The sequence below is a fragment of the Tursiops truncatus genome, chromosome 4 (genome assembly GCF_011762595.2).
Source record: "Tursiops truncatus isolate mTurTru1 chromosome 4, mTurTru1.mat.Y, whole genome shotgun sequence".
Taxonomy (NCBI): domain Eukaryota; kingdom Metazoa; phylum Chordata; class Mammalia; order Artiodactyla; family Delphinidae; genus Tursiops; species Tursiops truncatus.
In genome coordinates, this window is record NC_047037.1 from 134,575,877 (window position 1) to 134,595,226 (window position 19,350).

Here is a 19,350-nt window from a genome sequence, read left to right on the forward strand (position 1 = left end):
GAAGAGATATTGGAGACATATGTATATGTATAACTGATTCACTTTGTTATAAAGCAGAAACTGACACACCATTGTAAAGCAATTATACTCCAATAAAGATGTTAAAAATAAAAAAGTAATCAGTGGCTTAGAAACTTCATAAAATTTCTGATTTTACAGAGGTGGAAATTAAGTTCTTGTGAGGTTAAGTGACTTGGTTTAGGTCTGAGTCACTTGCTAAAATAAATGCATAACCTAAATGGTATTCATTTTGATGCAATTATTTTATTTTATAAAACTGTACTCACCATGGCAGAAGTGTACCTGATTAAGATCTTGACAATTATTTTGCATACTATTAACAGCAGTGCTTAAGCCATGTGGCAGGATAGCTACCAATAGTTTCTGTTGTGTTCTCTGTGTTTTTTCTTCCTCCTTCCAAGGTAGCAGTGGAATACTGTGTTCAATTTTACTTCAAAGAAGATTCTTCAAAATGACAGTTATAAAGAAAGTAAAATGCATAGAAAAACACATGTTATAATTTTAAATTTAAAAAAGACGAAAGACTAGTGTCTCCATTGAGTAAATTACATGCACATGTAAGGTCTGAAGGAAAACATGACAAGATTTGCTCTGTTAGAGCATAGATTTTTAAAAGTTTCTACCAGTATATTACTTATTCAAATAAAAATTAAAATTTAACATCATTAAGTACACATTCTAAAACAACAGGTGGAGGTTGATTGTTTCTTCTGGATAGAGATTCCAGATATTTCAGCAAGTGGCGTCTAAAAATACAAAGTCCTTCCTAGGACGGAATTGTGTGGCATTTTATCTAAGATGCTGTGGTTATTGGATTTGATGTTCCTTTGGCAGCATGAACGTCTTGGACCTCAATTATGCTCATCAACAGTCCCTTATGACAATTTCAAGGTCCGAACATTTCTGGAAACTGAAATTCTTGTGCTAACTCATTGGGGACAAAACCTGCCTTGAAGTGACAGGTCGCTATGCATAGTCCCTCTCCCACTGATGAGAATATTAATATATTTGATTAAAGACATAGTTAACAGTTTAGATTATGGACTGATGCTGCAAACCTTGCTAGGGCTCTTATACGATGTGTGATATGCCTATTAAAGTATGGTCCAAAATCTGAAACCTTCCAAATTTCAAGACACGTCTGGCTCAAGTGTTCAAGAAATGGATAGTGAACTGTATTCTGTCTTATTTTACTGTTTAATGTAATCATACGCTAATGACAGCATCAAAATCCCTTTGCAGTCCTGTCCTGCATGATCACAAACCACACACAGCCCCAATCTGACCAGCCCTCAGTGTTGATCAGCTGACAACGTATTAGCAAAATCAGCGAAGGAAACTCATCCTTCATGGTTGTTGACGGCTTGTCAGAAATCCACAGAGAAACTCCGAACCTTAATCTATATAAGTGATGACAAGAGAAATCTTATTCACACCACTTTAAATACTCATCTGCCTAATATATTCTGGAATCTCTCAACAGTACGTGACACTGATAACTCTTAAATGTTTCCTGTTTCAGAATGAAAAGCTGTCTGCGATTTGGGTTTGAAATAAAATTATTTCCTAACAACTTGAGCACCAAAAATGTCAAACGGCCTAACTTTTTAGGCTTATGCCGCCGAGGTGCTCTAGAAGTGGGGAAATAGGGAAAACAATTAAGCTTGTCATATTTCAACTTTTAACAATATTTTTTATGACACACAACATCAGTATAAAGACGTAATTAAATTTTCCAACCCATGGGGATCCACGTGTGCTTGTCATGCACAGGCAACTTAGTATTCAGTTGACTTTTAGTAGAAATCAGGAGTATTTCCGACCATTTTATCACCAAATATTATTCCACTTCTTCCTGTGCAAATTCATCAAATTTGCAAAATGAATAGGCTTCGAAAACAGAGATACTGAACTCTCAGTGAGTAAAGAGTAAAGTACTCCCTGGATAAGTCATGTATTTTGGGTAACATGTTAACTTTTTGAAAGCTTCTCAGGGGCCATTCAGCATATTTAAATAATAAGTAAGGAAATCAACATCAATTAATATTTTCTCTGTGCCTGCGGGGTACTTGGCACTGTCTGTTGGACTCAGTGGGAAACAGTCATTAACTGTCCCTGTTCTCAAAGGGCATTTTCCAAACAGACCGTAACACCAACCTCATTCTTTCACAAACCGCAGAGAGCAAACAGAAAAATGTAACTTTAGCCAATTAAGAGACTTTGTTTTTAATGGATACTTTACTTCAGTTGGCTTAAATCTTTGTCTTTGAGGTGGTGGAGGGAGGATTGGGAAAATAATAGGATAAGACAGAGAAGTGATGACGAGAAGGAAGGAAAGTAGGAAAGTGCTGAGTAGACATGATGTATTTCTTTTCTCTAAATGGCCAGTAAACACAGCTCATTCCTTCATCCGCTCAAGCACTCAACTCTATGTCCCGAGAGCTTCTCTACGTAACCTGGTCCCGGGCTGGGGACAAAAGAGTGAATCATGGAGCCCTTGCCCCCAACTATTCAATGGGGCTACAGGGATCTCGATCTCACTGGGTTCTTGTGAAGATTAAATGAGCTAATATGTGTGACAAGGTTTAAATAATGCCTGGCACATACTATATGGCACAAGTGCTCTAGTATTTTGGGAAACGGGCACATAAACAGAAATGTTCTGTGCAGTGTGGTAAGGGGGGAGTAGAAGACTGTGGGAGGGTGCACGGGTCGGGATGCAGAGGAGGGGCGGGGAGATTAGGTGGCGGCTCCAGAGTCCTGTCCAGGCATCGATGCATCAGAGGGCTGCCCCACGGAGCAGGCAGAAACCCCGCCTGGGCTTCCTCCAGACACCATGTGTCCTGGCCTGGGACTGTACGTGTCAGAATTAAGGGGCATCTCCTCTTTCTCTCGGCAAGTGCTGTGTACTCCAGGAGAGGAACTGCTCAGTCTTTAACAGGTGGAACTGATCAGGTCTGTATTTCCAATCACTCAGCATGGCTGATTCTGCTTTCCCCGGAGGATCAGGCGCTCTGTTGGGTGTAGGTACTGTGTCAGGGCCCTGCCCGTGGCATTTTCTTGTCCCTTTTCAGGACTGCCTCGTGGACTAAGAGAAGGACCCAACTCTCCAGTAAACCCTGACTCTGCCTAGAAAGCCCCCCTGGACAGGGCCCTCCGGTGGGGAGGCTGCAACTGCCTGGCTCCCAGGTATCCAGGTGTGAACCAGCTGTTGGCCAGGTGTCTTCAATAAAGAGGGGAAAACAGGAATCCAGCTCTTACTACCATGTTGAATTTGGTTCAAGTTCCATTTGTTAGAGCCTGGGGAAGAGAAGGGGCGGAGGGCGATCCAAAATGACTCACCTGGGGTGCACCTGTTGAGTGAGGTATCAGCCATGCACTGAGAGGCAGAGCTCACTCCACAGTGGTTCCTGCATCTGTTCGATGAGTGTTGGGAGCCTGCTGGGCCAGGGCGCTGGGGACCCACAGTGAACAGAACACACCTCTAGCCCCCCAGGGTGTGTATTCAGCTGTGCCACACAGATGCACAAGTACTCACAGTAAACGGTTAGAGGGAGTGTGCCCTCAGCATTCAAGAGCCCACGTGGGTCCAAAGAGGGGACCATAGTTGGCCTTTAGCCCAGATGTTGCCAGGCCAGGAGGCTAGAGGCAGATGCTATGAGAGGTGCTGGGTAAGGACCCAGGGTCTGAGCAAGATGGGGACTGAAGGGGGCTGTCATGGGGGATGACTCTGGGCAGGCCACCACTGGTTGAGTAGGACCCTCTAAGCCGTTTGTGAGGGCAGCGGACATCGTAGGCCATCTACCAACTCCACCTAAAAAGGATGTTTGCATTCCTGGAGCACCGGCCGTGGATGATGAATGGAGCGTGTTTAGACCTGAATCTCAGAAGCCTCCTCTAAGTGAGCTGTTGAGAAACTGGAGGTGTGTGTTCTCCTCGGTTCCCCAGAGACTGCCCTAGAATCATCTTCAGAAGATTTTAGATGAAGGAAAAACAAAGCATAACAAAAACCATGTTTTAATCCCTCTGCCATTTCTTAATCGTGAAAATAAATATTCACTTGATTCACAGAGGTGGTGTGAATTAACCTTTGGTTTTTAACTTTCAGGCTTCAGAAGTCTCCTACGTTGGGAAGTTCTCTATGCCACACCAATGGTGGTTTTTCTGTGGAACGACTTGAGGATAATCTTTTGCCCTATAAACTGGAAGCCTGGATAATGCTGTAAGGGGGGTGGGGTTTGTTCTCATTCTTTGGTTCTGTATAATAGAGAAAAATTTACAGAAACCCAAAAGAAAAAAAGTGAAAGATGTTCCTTGTTCATAATAGTCAAACTACTGTCTCCCAAGGATATCAGGGACCCTCAGATCAGATCTCAAATCCCAATTCCTAATGAAGTACTAAATAGATAACTTTGGCTAAATCGTTTAACCTCTGTGAGGCTGCATTTTACTCATTTACAGAAAGGGAGAAACAAGAGCCACCTCTCTTGTACAGGCTCCAGTGTGGTAGCATCAGTGAAGGCGTTGTGCGTACTCAGAAGCAGTGGATGAACGCACAGAACCATATTCAGTCATCAGCTCCTTTCCTGATGGACGAAACTGTAGCAGAAAATCACAAAGGTCCAAGTCCTTGTACGGTTTCCTAAGGCTCTGCCTGCTTAGTGATGTCAGAGTCCAAGTTATAAAAAAGGGAGGAATCCAAAAATCCAGAACTAAGGTTCGAAATCTTGTGAAGAAAGCATCCTGTGGCTTTGGAAGATTCCAGCATTAATCCCTTGCCTGCCATCCCCTTGGTTTACTCTGCCCTTCACAGATCGCAACCTGCAAGGCCAGACCTTCACCAATTTTCTGCAAACACTCACAGAGCTGCACACAGGCAGATAAGGGCGGACCCATGCCGGGTTCATCAGAGAGGGGAGGGGAGGGGTGCCCGATCTCAGCATAGAGGTGACCAAGTTCACATAACTGTCAGGAAATGAACCTGATTCCCAACTGGACTCCGAGTAGAACTCATCGAGGACCAACTATGGGCTTACCTGAACCTCATGGACTCCTCACAGCAGCTCCATGAGGACTTCAGATATGTATCCTCTAGGTCTCTCAAGGGAATGACTACAGAAATGTACAAACTGACTTGTTGATACAAGCCGTGGTTTAAGCCCAAGCTCCTCTTTCTGAGAGTCACGATACCTACTATTTATTAAGCACAGATCACGTGCTATAGACACTATATGCCAAGTGTTTTCCATGTACTCTTTCTGTTGTTCCTCACCAGCGCCTACATGTCAAGGATTATTATCATTCCCACTTTACAGATAAGAAAACTGACTCTCAGGAAAGTAGTCACTTGCTCAAAGACACAGAGCTTGTGTGATTTAAGCCAGAACTTGCCTTTTCCTCTGCTCTACCATCTCCTCAGGAAAAAAAGGTCCATACACTAAGCATTGGTGAGGCAGGGCATTACTGAAATAACCTAAAATTATTGATCTACACAGGCATTGGGAATGTCCCAGGCAGCCACTTCCTAGCCTACAGACCCTGATTTTGTTCGGGCACCAATGTGTCACTCTGGATGATTTAGTTGGTGTAACTGAATGGTGACAATCCCAATCGATTTAGCCAGTGATTGGTGGTTGCCACTTGACCTTGTTCTGACCAAAGAGATGTAAGAAATCTCTTCTGGATTTCCAGAAAAGATTCTTTCCTCCCTGACAAATAAGACTTGCAGAGGAGAAAGCCCTTCTGCGCCAGCTCCTCCTGTCACAACACCTGACAGCCACAACACTGTCAGATGCGTGAGGACCCAATGGTTGGAGCAGTGGCAGCCGTCTTGCGAGCATGAGTGGAAGGTGAGGGGCATTGCTCTCACTTTTTCATTCTCAGAATGAAAAAGAAAACAAGTTCAGGATTTGGAGTCATTGTTATGCCATCAAACCTACCCTGGGACCACCTACTTCCAGAGTTTTTGTAACGTAAATACGAGTTGTTATGATCGAAACCTCTGTTAGTAAGTTTCCTATTGCTCCAGACGCACCCCAACCGATAGAGTTATGAAGTCAAATCAAAATGCAATGTTGGGCTTCCCTGGTGGCGCAGTGGTTGAGAGTCCGCCTGCCGATGCAGGGGACACGGGTTCATGCCCCAGTCCAGGAAGATCCCACATGCCGGGCCCGTGAGCCATGGCTGCTGAGCCTGTGTGTCTGGAGGCTGTGTTTCACAACGGGAGAGGCCACAGCAGTGAGAGGCCCGTGTACCGAAAAAAAAAAAATGCAATGTTGACTTATTCTGAAAAGGCAATTTGAGTGTGTTCAGGAAGTCAATGAGTCACCTATTCTGTATATGGTCCTAGTTATCAGTCACCTAGAAGAGCAGTTAGTGACTTGGAGTTCTTTGCCTCTGGAGGGGAGGAAAAACTCTTCCTCTACCCTCTTATGTTTTCTGACTGGGACATGCAGATTAAACTAACAGCAGTCAAATTCACAAAAGAAAAGCATACAAAGTTTATATGATGTTAACATTGCTTATGTGACACAGAGGGCTTCATGGATAAGAAGCAAAAACTCCAAAGAACTTGTTAGACTCAGGAGCTTATAAACAACTTAACAAAAGATGATAAATTTGTGGAGAAGTGGCAAGGCGAAGGAAAGGGATTTGGGCTTCTAGGGGTGAAGCATTGTGGGAAAGTGGCCAGGAAGTACATGAGGGAAATTAATGGAAGATGAGGGTTGTTTCAGTAAGGTTTGTGCTTATGATGAGTTGACTCATCTTGGTGTCAACTTCCTATCCCCCAGGATAAGAACGTTCTCTTCTTCCTGGTACCAGGAGGGCACCTTTCTCATGGGAAATTTATGTCCTGCTTTTAGGCAGAAAGGGTGAGGATAGAGAGCAGTTTCTCAGTTGCTGGCAGCTCAGAATAATCAATATGCCAAAGCAGCATATTTTGGGGTGGCATGTTTTGATCCCTTCCACTTCCAAATAAATAAGATATCCATTATTTTACTTTATATTTAAATATAAATAACTTATATTTGAGCTATAAATATAATTAAAATATTTAATTTTGGGCTTCCCTGGTGGCGCAGTGGTTGAGAGTCCGCCTGCCGATTCAGGGGACGCGGGTTCGTGCCCCGGTCCGGGAGGGTCCCGCGTGCCGCGGAGCGGCTGGGCCCGTGGGCCATGGCCGCTGAGCCTGCGCGTCTGGAGCCTGTGCTCCGCAACAGGAGAGGCCACAACAGTTAGAGGCCCGCGTACTGAAAAAAAAAAAAAAAAAAAAAAAATTATTAAAAAAAAAAAATTTAATTGTATAATATTACAACAAAAGCTACTAACTTTAATCACAAGGCTTACTGCATTTTATTTTTAAATTTTTAATATTAATATGTAATTATTATAATAACTTAACCACTACAGAAATGCATAAAGCAAAAGTGAAACTTGTCCCAGAATTAAAATGTGCTGAAACTTCTTTTAATAATTAGAAACTTAATTTGTGTTTGAGCTTCATCCATGTTGTGTGTAGCAATAGTTCATTCCTCTTTATTAATGCAATAATTCATTCGTTTTTATTAATGAGTGGTATTTCATTTTACAAATATACCATAGTTTGTTTATTTTCCTGTTGATGGACATTTAGGATGTTTCCAGTTTGGGGCTGTTATGAATAATGTTTTTATCACTGTTCTTGGACAGATTATTTTAGCGGGACTTTTTCTTTTCCTCATTTCTCTGGGGTAGAAAACAGGCAAAATTAAGTTATCAGGTTGGAAATCAGAGCAGTGCCCCTAGGGGTGGCACAAAAGAACTTTCTGAGGTCATGGATATGTTCTATATTGTGACTGGTGTGGTAACTATGCAACTATATACATCTATCAAAACTCATCAAACTGTGCACTTTAATGTACATAAATCATACCTCATTTATAAAACTCATGAAAAAGAAAAAAGAGAAAACAACACAAAACAGTATGACGTTGCAGTGGATAAAGAGAATCCATTACATCAGCATCAATTACAGCCACTTTCCTTCTTTTTTCCTTATGCTTTGCAATATCTTTATTTTACTAGCAAGCACTTAATGTATTCATATAGATACATATCTCCTAAAGTATATACTTTATTTTATTTTTTTAAATTTTTATTGGAGTACAGTTGATTTAAAATGTTGTGTTATAGACAACTAATGAGAACATACTGTATCGCACAAGGAACTCTACTTAACGCACTGTGGTGACCTAAATGGGAAGGGAATCCAAAAAAGAGGGGATATACGTATATGCATAGCTGATTCATTTTGCTGTACAGTAGAAACGAACACAACATTGTAAAGCAACTCTACTCCAATAAAAATTATCTTTTTAAATGTTGTGTTAGTTTCAGGTGTACAGTAAAGTGGATCAGGTATACATATATCCACTCTTTTTTAGATTCTTTTCCCATATAGGTCATCACAGAGTACTGAGTAGAGTTCCCTGTGCTATACAGTAGGTCCTTATTAGTTATCTATTTTAGACTTTTTTTTTTTTGCGGTATGCGGGCCTCTCACTGTTGTGGCCTCTCCCATTGCGGAGCACAGGCTCCGGACGCGCAGGCTCAGCGGCCATGGCTCACGGGCCCAGCCACTCCGTGGCATGTGGGATCCCCCCGGACCAGGGCACGAACCCATGTCCCCTGCATCAGCAGACAGACTCTCAACCACTGCACCACCAGGGAAGCCCTAGTTATCTATTTTACACATAGTAGTGTGTATATGTCAATCCCAATCTCCCAATTTATCCCTCCCTCCCTTTCCCCCTGGTAATCATAAGTTTGTTTTCTACATCTGTGACTCTATTTCTGTTTTGTAAATAGGTTCATCTGTACCATTTTTTTAGATTCTACATACAAGGGATATCATATATTTGTCTTTCTCTGTCTGACCTACTTCACTCAGTATGATTTTCTTCTGTTCAACCCTAAACTGTAGACACCTGGAAGCTAAGAACCATGATTCTCAGATTTTCTTGAATCAAGGAGTCAAACTAAGTTCTTAAAATTAAAAGCACACTTACTGCAAATGGACCGGCGCACGAACCCATGTCCCCTGCCTCCGCAGGCGGACTCTCAACCACTGCACCACCAGGGAAGCCCTGTTTTTGTTTTTTAATTGGAGTATAATTGCTTTACAATGTTGTGTTAGTTTCTGCTGTACAGTGAAGTGTATCAGCTATATGTATGCATATATCCCCTCCCTTCTGGACCTCCCTCCCCCATCCCACCCATCTAGGTCACCACAGAGCACGGAGCTGAGTTCCCTGTACTATACAGTAGGTTCCCACTAGCTAGCTATTTTATACATGGTAGTGTATTTATGTCAAACCTAATCTCCCAATTCATCCCACCCTCTCCTTCCTGCCCTGTGTCCACACGTCCATTCTCTATGTCTGCATTTCTATTCCTGCCCTGCAGATAGGTTCATCTGTACCAGTTTTCTAGAGTCCACATATATAATGGAATATTACTCAGCCATAAAAAGAAATGAAATTGGGTCATTTGTAGAGATGTGGATGGGACCTAGAGTCTGTCATACAGAGTAAGTCAGAAAGAGAAAAACATGTCTTTTTTCTGTTAGTTTGTTTTGTTTTGGTTAATTATGAACCTTTTCAAGGATACATAATAGTTGAAAGTACTGTAGGGTGAACACCCATATAGCCGCCATCTAGATCCTACCGTTGTTCACATGTTAATGTTGCTTCATCACATATCCACAACACATTCACACACAACTCCTTATTTTTCAGATGCATTGACAGTGCATGTTTTAACTCAGCAGTTCCACTGGTGGTCTCTTAGTCCCCTCCAGTACCAGGTAGTGGCTCCCCTAGAGGGCCAGTGCCCCAACTTTTTCTTGGAGTCCTCCAGATGACCACCCTAGAGCCCCTCCTCCAGCCCTCTGACAATTCTGTAAGCCCCTCACTCCACAGTCTGTTCTGCCACAAGGCCTCTTCCTAAGACTCCAAAATAGCTCATGTAGGACTGGGAGTCAGGGGATGATGTGACAGTAACATGACAATTGTCTTGATTCATACACAGTTTTTTCTGAGCAAGAGGAACAGGAAAAGAAAAACCTTCAGCTCCACAACAGAATGCTTCTCAACTCTACCCTAAGAAAATTAGAGGATTGCCTGCACCCGCGGCTCCCTCCCCCAAGAAGAGATGCCTCCAGCCTTGCAAAGCTTTGCACAGAATAGGTTGCTCTTCCTTCCAGGTTTGGAGTTTCCATCTGCATTTTCTCAGCCCAAAAGCCAGCATTTTCATTCGTCTTTATTCATTTTAAACATCCCAAGGCTAACTCCGGACATGTTCGGTCACCTGTCCAAGTGCCCTCTGAGGTTCAAATCATTGTTTTTGCTGGTGCCCTAGATGCAAAATGACATAAGTTTTGAGTGATCTGCACGGAACCTATATATTCTGTAATTATTAATTTTGAAGAACATAAAGTTGTGGGGTATTTTTTTAAGAACACAGAGTTTTTAAGGAACACAAATACTGGGTTATAGAAGAAATAACTAATTTTTAAAATTTTTTATTTTCTTTTAATTGAAGTATAGTTGATTTACAATGTTTTGTTAGTTTCTGGTGTACAACAAAGTGATTCAGTCTTTTTTTTTTAACATCTTTATTGGAGTATAATTGCTTCACAATGGTGTGTTAGTTTCTGCTGTATAACAAAGTGAATCAGCTATATGTATACATATATCCCCATATCTCCTCCCTCTTGTGTCTCCCTCCCACCCTCCCTATCCCAGCCCACTAGGTGGTCACAAAGCACCGAGATTCAGTCTTATATATATGACTTTTTCTTCTTTTTAATATTCTTTTCCATTATGGTTTATTGCAGGGTATTGAATGTAGGTCCCTGTGCTATAAAGTAGGACCTCGTTGTTTATTTATTTTATATATAGTAGTGTATGACTGCTCATCCCAAACTCCTAATTTATCCCTGCCCCACCTTTCACTTCTGGTAAACAAAAGTTTGTTTGTTTTCTATGTCTGTGAGTGTGTTTCTATTCTGTAAATAAGTTCATTTTATCATATTTTAGATTCCACATATAAGTGAAATCACATGGTATTTGTCTTTCTCTGGCTTATTCCACTTAGTATAATAATCTCTAGGTCCATCCATGTTGCTGCAAATGGCATTATTTCATTCTTTTTATGCCTAAGTAATATTCCATTGTGTGTGTGTGTGTGTGTATATATGTGTATATATATATATATATATATATATATATATATATATATATATATACACCACATCTTCTTTATCCATTCATCTGTCAAAGGACACTTAGGAAGCTTCTATGTTTTGGCTATTGTAAATAGTGCTGCAGTGAACATTGGGGTGCACGTATCTTTTCGAATTAGAGTTTTCTCTGGATATATGTCCAGGAGTGGATTGCTGGATTATATGGTAACTCTATTTTTAGTTTTTTGAAGAACCTCCAACTGTTTTCCGCAGTGGCTGCACCAACTTACATTCCCACCAACAGTGCAAGAGGGTTCCCCTTTCTCCACACCCTCTCCAGCATTTATTAAGAAATAACTACTAAATCAATCTCTGCTTAACACAACTAGAGTCACTCCTGTCATCTGCAATTGAAATCCAACTGATACAGAAATAAAACCAGATCTCCCAACCCACTCCAGGCCCCAGAAATAATCACCAAAAATAGGTTTTTGGACCCTTCCATCTATGAGATCATATAGTACATGTTGTCTTACATGGGACTCCACTTAACAGCATTAGTTGAGCAGTCTCTCCAACACCAGGACTTGTAGCCTACCTCACTGTCTGGATTTATCGTGATTTACTTAAACAAAATACCACCTGTGGACACTTAAGATATTTCAACTGTTTGCTATCATTAAAAATGCTATAATGAACATCTTTCAACACACCACTTTATGTACCCAGGAGAACATGGATGCAGGATACATTCCTAAATTCCAAAAGGAATGTTCACTGTGGCCCAGCAGAGAGGATCCTCCATTGTATTCCCATCAAGCCAGTGTGTATACAAGCATCATCACGGGGCAATTTCAAATATGCTTTTGTTGTTGACTGTCTGATAAATGAGAAAAACTGGCATCTTGTTTTAATTTGAGATTCCTAATATTGAGAAATGTTGAATAGTTTTTGTTTACCAGGCATTTACCACTTCTTTTCCTCTGTGGATTGCTTGCTCTTTTATTATAAATTGATTTGTAAATATTTTACATAGCAATGACATTTACCTTTTGTCCTATATATTTGAAAATGCTTTTGCTAGCTCACCATTTGTCCTATAGTATGTTTTTCATGCAGAAGTTTTCAACTTTTAAGTAAATTCATCAGTCTTTCCCATTATTTACCTCTGATTATTGTATCATGTTTATAAATTCCTCTTCCTTCCTAAGAATGGATATAGATAGGGATAGAGATTTAAAATTCTTTAGTAATAAAATGGTTTTGTGGTTAAATCTTTAGTTCATCTGAAATTTGTTTGATATTTAGGAGTGGGATATTTTTAACCAAATGGGTAGTAAATTGAGCAAATGTAATTTATTGAATTATCTTATTCTGCTGATAAAACGTTGCCTTAATGTACTTAGGGTTTTGTGTATTTGTGCTCCCCATAAATTATGAGCTATTTCTGGAATATTCTGTTCAATTGACATGTCTGTTCTCATTCCAGTGCCAACTATATAGATATTGTAGGTAATGCTATAAAAAATTTCAATATTTAGTGGAGATAGTCTTACCCTCCAAATACTCTCCCCCAATCCCATTTTTAAAGAATTTTCAGGACTATTCTTAGATACTTATTTTTCCAGTTGAACGTTAGTATTAATATTCAAGTTCCTGGGGCCGGGGTGGCGAGGGGGGGAGGGGGAAGAAGCTTGATTTAATTTTTAAAGGATTGACATCTTTAGACTACTGAATAATACTGAGTCTCCTTAACCAGTGACAAGCTGTGTCCTCTATTCATGAGTCTTAATTTTTTTAATGTTCCTTAATGAGGCTTTTCTAGGGGTTTTTTTCCCATAAGCATTAAACAGGTCTTAAAAAGTTTATTCCTAGATAATTTATATTTTGCTGCAATTCCGAGTGTGATATTTTTCACTGTATTTTCTAATGGCTCGTATGGTTCCTAATAGTTTCCATGAAGAGGTCAGTGTGACTCAGCTTAATTTAAGTTTACATATCTCTGTTAAGAATGCATCAAGGTTGGGCTTTGGCCTTGATATTCAAGAAAAATCTTTTCAGCCATTTGAGGTCCAAATGGCTGTATGACTGCAGTATCATTTCTGGCATCTCTAATCTTGTCTATGATCCATAAACCTGGGAGTGTAGTCATGTGCATCCTATCTAACCAGTGTTACAACATCAATGATATCAACATGCCATGTGTGATGCTTAATTTTACGTGTCACCTTGACTGGGCTACGGGATGCCCAAATAGCTGGCAAACCATTATTTCTGGGTGCATCTGTGAGGGTGTTTCCAGAAGACATTAGCAGCTCAATCAGTAGCCTAAGTAAAGCACACTATGTCTCTCTTCCAGTGGGCATCATACAATCCACGGAGGGCTTGAATAGAACAAAAGGCAGAAGAAGGGTGAATTTGCCCTCTGCTTGAGCTGAGACATTTATCTTCTCTTTTCCTGGTTCTCAGGGCTTTAGTCTCTGGGACTTACACCATCGGTTCCCCTAGTTCTCAGGCCGTTGGGTTTGTAACCATACCTCTAGTCTTTCTGGGCCTCCAGCTTGCAGACAGCAGACGGTGGGACTTCCCACCCTCTATGATTGTAAGCCTCAGTCTCTCCCAATAAAAGTCTTTGTATATATCTATATATATCTTATTGGTTCTGTTTCTCAGAAGAACCCTGACTCATACACCATGCTGTTTGGATTTGGATTCAATATCTGACAATTTACTTAATATAGGTAGGAGAAGAAAAAATTTCCTTACAGGCTTTATATGTTAAAATTCCATCAGCCAGTTTAAGGATAAATGAATATTTATTTTTTCAAGAGTACCTGCTATAAAGATTAATTATGACATTAAAAATGCATATTTTATGTTAAAATAATTATTAAGAATGTACTAATAGGGCTTCCCTGGTGGCGCAGTGGTTAAGAATCTGCCTGCCAATACAGGGGCATGGGTTCGAGCCCTGGTCTGGGAAGATCTCACATGCCATGGAGCAACTAAGCCCCTGTGCCACAACTACTGAGACTGCACTCTAGAGCCCATGCTCCACAGCAAGAGGAGCTACAATGAGAAGCCCACATGCCGCAACAAAGAGTAGCCACTGCTCACCGCAACTAGAGAAAGCCCACACGTGGCCAAAAAGACCCAACGCAGCCAAAAATAAATAAATAAAATAAATACATTTTTTAAAAAAAGAATGTACTAATAGTTAAATTAATGTGGAGAGGGGAAGATATCATGATACAACTATTAAGAGAATGTGTTACATAACATTCTAAAATCAAGAAACATTTATAGAAATTTAAAGAAACATAGAATACAGAAATTAGATTATATTGCAATTATAATCCGTGTACAATTGTTTGGTATGCTAGCCTTCATAGCATTAAGTAAAATATCTATTAGTGACTGTATTGAATTTTTAGTTATTTAGCACCATTTAGGCCATGAATCTTTCAAGAAAAGTCCATTTAAAAATTCTTAATATCTCATCAGAATGAAATGCATAATGTCGATTTTGCTGGCTCAGAATTTCATAAGGGAAAAGAATCACACACATAATATTCATGAATAATTATCTGTGACTCAAAATAAAGAGTTTAAGAATAGTTTTTAAAAAGAGAAAATATCACAGGAGAAAAGTCTTTCTCCTCTCTGAACCTTAATTGAAAGTAAACATCTGCTTTATTTGATAAATATGCCTTCAGGGACTTTGCACTATGTCAAACTTTTAAAATATGACTAAGACTTTTATATTTTTTTTAATTTTTATTTTGAAAAAACATTTCAGACCTAGAGAAAAGTTTCAAGAATAGTACAGTAAATACTGATACAACCTTTACCCAGCCCCTCATTCTCTCTCTCATCCTCTCCCTCTCCCTCTGTCTTCCCACCCCTTCCTCTTTCTCTCAGGGAGTGGACCATGCTGGGGAAAAGGTCCAGACTAGGGGTAAGGGATTCAAGGGTTCTTATTCTGGATCTGCCTGAAATAAGCAGCAAAACTTAGATGACTCTGTTTACCTCTACAGATCTCTATTTCTTCATCCTGATGATCAAGAGTTTGTACTGAAATCTCAAGTTTCATTTATCATCATTTGCTATGATCTGTAATGATTGTATAAGTACAGTTGTCCCTCTGTATCCATGGGGGTTCCAGAACCCCCAAGAATACCAAAATTCACATAGGAAATGGTGTAGTATTTGAGTATAACCTACGCACATCTCCTGTACACTTTAAGTCATTTCTAGATTCCTTATAATACTTAATACAATGTAAATGCTACATCAATACTTGTAGATACAGTGTATTTGGTAGGTAAATAGTTGCCAGCACACAGCAAATTCAAGTTTTGCTTTGGGGAACTTTCTGGAATGTTTTGGTAATATTTTTGACCTGTGGTTGGTCGAATCCATGGATGCAGGATCCATGGATATGGAAGGAAGCCCATACTGTGAGAGAATAAATGATAGAGTGCAAGACTTGGAACCCTTCAGGGAAGTATGAAGAAAGCAAGCTGAAAGGTGGAAAGTGGTAGATGCTTAGAATAATAAGAAACAATCTTTCTAGAATAGTGTTTTCCTAATCTTTGGGAAAGTTAAGAAAACAACTCCTTGCTTTCAAACACTAACTTGGGAGGAACAAAGTCCCATCTGTCTGCCAGTGACTAAATATCAACACAAAGTACAGTAAACCTCATTAATTTTCCCTAATTGGGTGGAAAGTTTTGAAAAAGTCTGAAGTAGAGAAACATTTTCACAAAATTCAGCTTAATTTCAAGTTCATATGGCAACAAGGATGACAGGGCCCCCAAGGAAAGGAAAGAGCATACTGTCTTAGAGAATTTTTAATAACAGATTTTTAAAGAAACATTAGGAATTAGAACATTCATTGTTTCACAGAAGCGTTCAATTTCAAAGAGGGTTTACAAGTGTTTAGAAACATTTGTTGGCCTTCAGCCTTATAAAAACTATATATTTCCCCTGTTTGTACTTTTAATTTGCTTGGCAAACCCTTCCTCTACTTCTAGCCCTAATGTATCAATGCATTTCACCAGCATTTTAAATTTATCCCTGATTCTGAGTTAGTGGATTTCTCATTGGCCAGGGTCATATAGCTCTTTTCTAAAAATCCTCAATACTTTTAAGCTCCCAGGAAACGCACCTGTCAATATGGCATGTGCGTTCTCTCATTTTCTTAAAAGCAGGAACTAGGTTTCATTTTTCACCCTTGATTCTAAAGCAGTTGGAGAGCTTGAAAGAGAAGGGGGCCGTCAACAGAGCGCAAATAAATCTAATCGTGGTGAAAAGGTGATGAAAGACTTGTGCTTACATTTCCTCAATTTGTTCTTAAAATAATCCTTGACACACTCTTTGATTAAGGACCAACTCTTGCTTTTCCAAGGCTGGGGTCACAGAGATCAGGAACAAAAGACACAGTAATTTTAAAACACATATTTGAGCAATTAGCTCCCACCTTTTCCTCTCCATATTTCCAAAGATTTAATAAGTAGCTAAATTGACCTCTTTGAATTCTGCTTCTGCTCCTTTCCCCAGGCCACTCTCTAACAGGTACACTGTTGAGTAGTAGACTGGTTAAGAGGAATGACTTGAGAAAAGTCTAACTGAAAATACCACCACCAGCCACTTAAGGCCTATGAGTGTTTCTAGCAGAACTAACAGATCAGGCATGGATTGAAAGGGAAAATAATATATATGAGTAATATTGGGAGGAGGAAGGACTAAAACTGGCGAGTGTGACAGAGGCTATCAATGTCACACCAGAGTCCCGAGACACTCACTGTCCATACCATGATCCATACCTGCAACTCACCTCCTCCACCATGGATTTCTCTCTCACAGTGTAAGGAAGACCGGAAGTGGTAGAGAATTAATGCCCCTGGATCAGCTCTCAGCCCATAACAAATGGGAATTAGAGGATAAATAGTCAACTGTCTCCCCTGTAGGGTGCGACAGCTCTGAAAGCACACTCTACTCTGTCTCTCAAAGACAAATCTTGCAAACAAGGCATTGACCACTCTTTGTTCTGGAGTACCTTGTCATGAATGTTTGTATAGCAAACAGCCTTGGAAGATAGAGATAATATCTTCTTCTGGAACAAAGGGTTAGAATGCTTGCTGCTCATTATGTAAGATTTGGGTTCCTTAAGTACAAGGTTTCAACCCACTGATTGCATAAACAAAATCTAGGCCCATCTGCACTATACCAATGGTATAAGGGGACAAGGAGAACCAACACAGTGATGCTCACACTGCTTGCTGCGCCATATGTAATGAAGTCATTTGTCTCTGATATAGGGGTCTCATACCTTCTGCCAGCATCCATGAAACTGTGTTAGGCCAACATGCTAGCTTGAAAGTATGGTGGAGCTCTCAGACCCCATTGATCTCACACCATAGAACATGACCAACTGCAGGACTGAATTTGAATTTGGTCTAAATTTGAATTTGGTCTAAATTAGAATAATCATTTTCTGAGAAAATGTATTTTAAAAAATTTATTTTGCTATATTGTTCAGACAGGATCCTAATGAAAGTTGAATATTTTGAGAAATAGATCTCCAGGGTTTCTCTGGTCACCAAACTTGAAGGTTGCTGGCAGATATACTAGAGGCTACAGAGTGAGTACACTCATTCTCTCAAATAGTGAAGTTGTTCAAAGATCCAGGAGACAAGTACAGCTCCTTCCTCTGAGACTTAAAAGACAGAATATTGGGAATTCCAAGTGTAACAGTCAAACACAATGAATTCATCACTTTTGCTTCTTGCTTGTGGAACTGTGGGTCAATATATATTTTGTTGGTTTGTTCACTTATTTGTTACACCATACAAAAGTCAATCTCCTTAAGCGTATGCATTAAAATGACAATGGAGAAAAAAAAGTACAATTAATGGTGAAAAGAAGAAAAGTTATTGAGGCATTTGCAGGTTGGGAGGGAAGGAAAAGCATGTGGCTAACACTGGGATTAGCAATAAGTTTGAAGTGTAAAGGGTTTTCATATTCATTCACAGGTGGATAAAAGGGTATGAGTATCCCCATGTACAGAAGAGAAAGAGGAACTGTTGCCAAGTTCATCAGCTCTCTGCAGCTCCATGGAGAATAGTAAGCTTTATTTTACAGATCACTGAGAATGAATCAGGACTTGTCATAGCTTAAGAACCCTGGTTTGCTTTAACTAAATATGTATATATTGTATATTACATATATAAATTATAATGTAACATCATATTGTTACATTATTATGTAATGATAAACATTAGAATTATGTTAGAATTATATATGTAGCATACATATTTTAGTAACATATGTAGCTAACTTTAGCAACTTCAGTATAGTAATTTCAGAAAAAGCTCTTTCTAGACTAGTCATAAAAATAAAGGCTTACTTTACTATTACTGGTTCTCTGTATTGTACTTAAACTTCTACAGTTGTGTGTCAGTTATAAAACATACCGTTAAGATAACATTGAAAAGGTTATATTAGTAAACTGCACTATAAGTATGATAACCTTCAGTTCAAATCAGAGACCAAAAAGATCCAAAGCTAGGGAAATAATTTCACCCTTACTTAATATGTTTTTCAGATTAATCTAAGAATGACACCAAAAGGCCAAGATAAGAAATGCAGGCAGTGAATGCAAGCAAAATATTTTTTTAAAAGACCATTTTAATATTGGAAATCAACATACCCATGTAAGTGATCAAATAGTAGGAATTAATGATGTCCTAAAAAACTTCCATTTTCCATCATTTTATTGGTTTGAGGGCTTTTAGTTTCAAGCAGAAATAAAATGAGCTTCCTTCCCTGAAGATATAATAGTCGTTGTCTGGCCTGATTTTGACACTGATTTTATAAGTTATTTGTAGAAGAACAAACATCTTCAAACAGACAGTTCCTTACTGAGCACCTGTGATACACCAGGCGTTGTGCTCAGGGGTGGATTCAAAGAAGAAAAATGTCCTTGAAGGGCTCAAAATCAGACACATATTTTTTTAAGCTAAAAAATAAACATGTGACTTAGATTTTTTCCAAAGGGCCTGCAAATTGGAATTTATCCAAATTCCCTGAAAAATAGAAAC

The 19,350-nt window shown here is 39.6% G+C and overlaps 1 long non-coding RNA gene across 1 annotated transcript in view; it reads right to left on the bottom strand.

Moving 5' to 3' along the window:
- Window positions 1–6,336: 6,336 nt before the first annotated feature.
- LOC109547761 (uncharacterized) overlaps window positions 6,337–19,350 on the bottom strand; it is a 34,173-nt gene continuing 21,159 nt past the window's right edge. Inside the window, exon 5 of the long non-coding RNA XR_012331601.1 lies at window positions 6,337–7,271. This is a non-coding gene — a long non-coding RNA (uncharacterized lncRNA). The remainder of the gene's footprint in view (window positions 7,272–19,350) is intronic.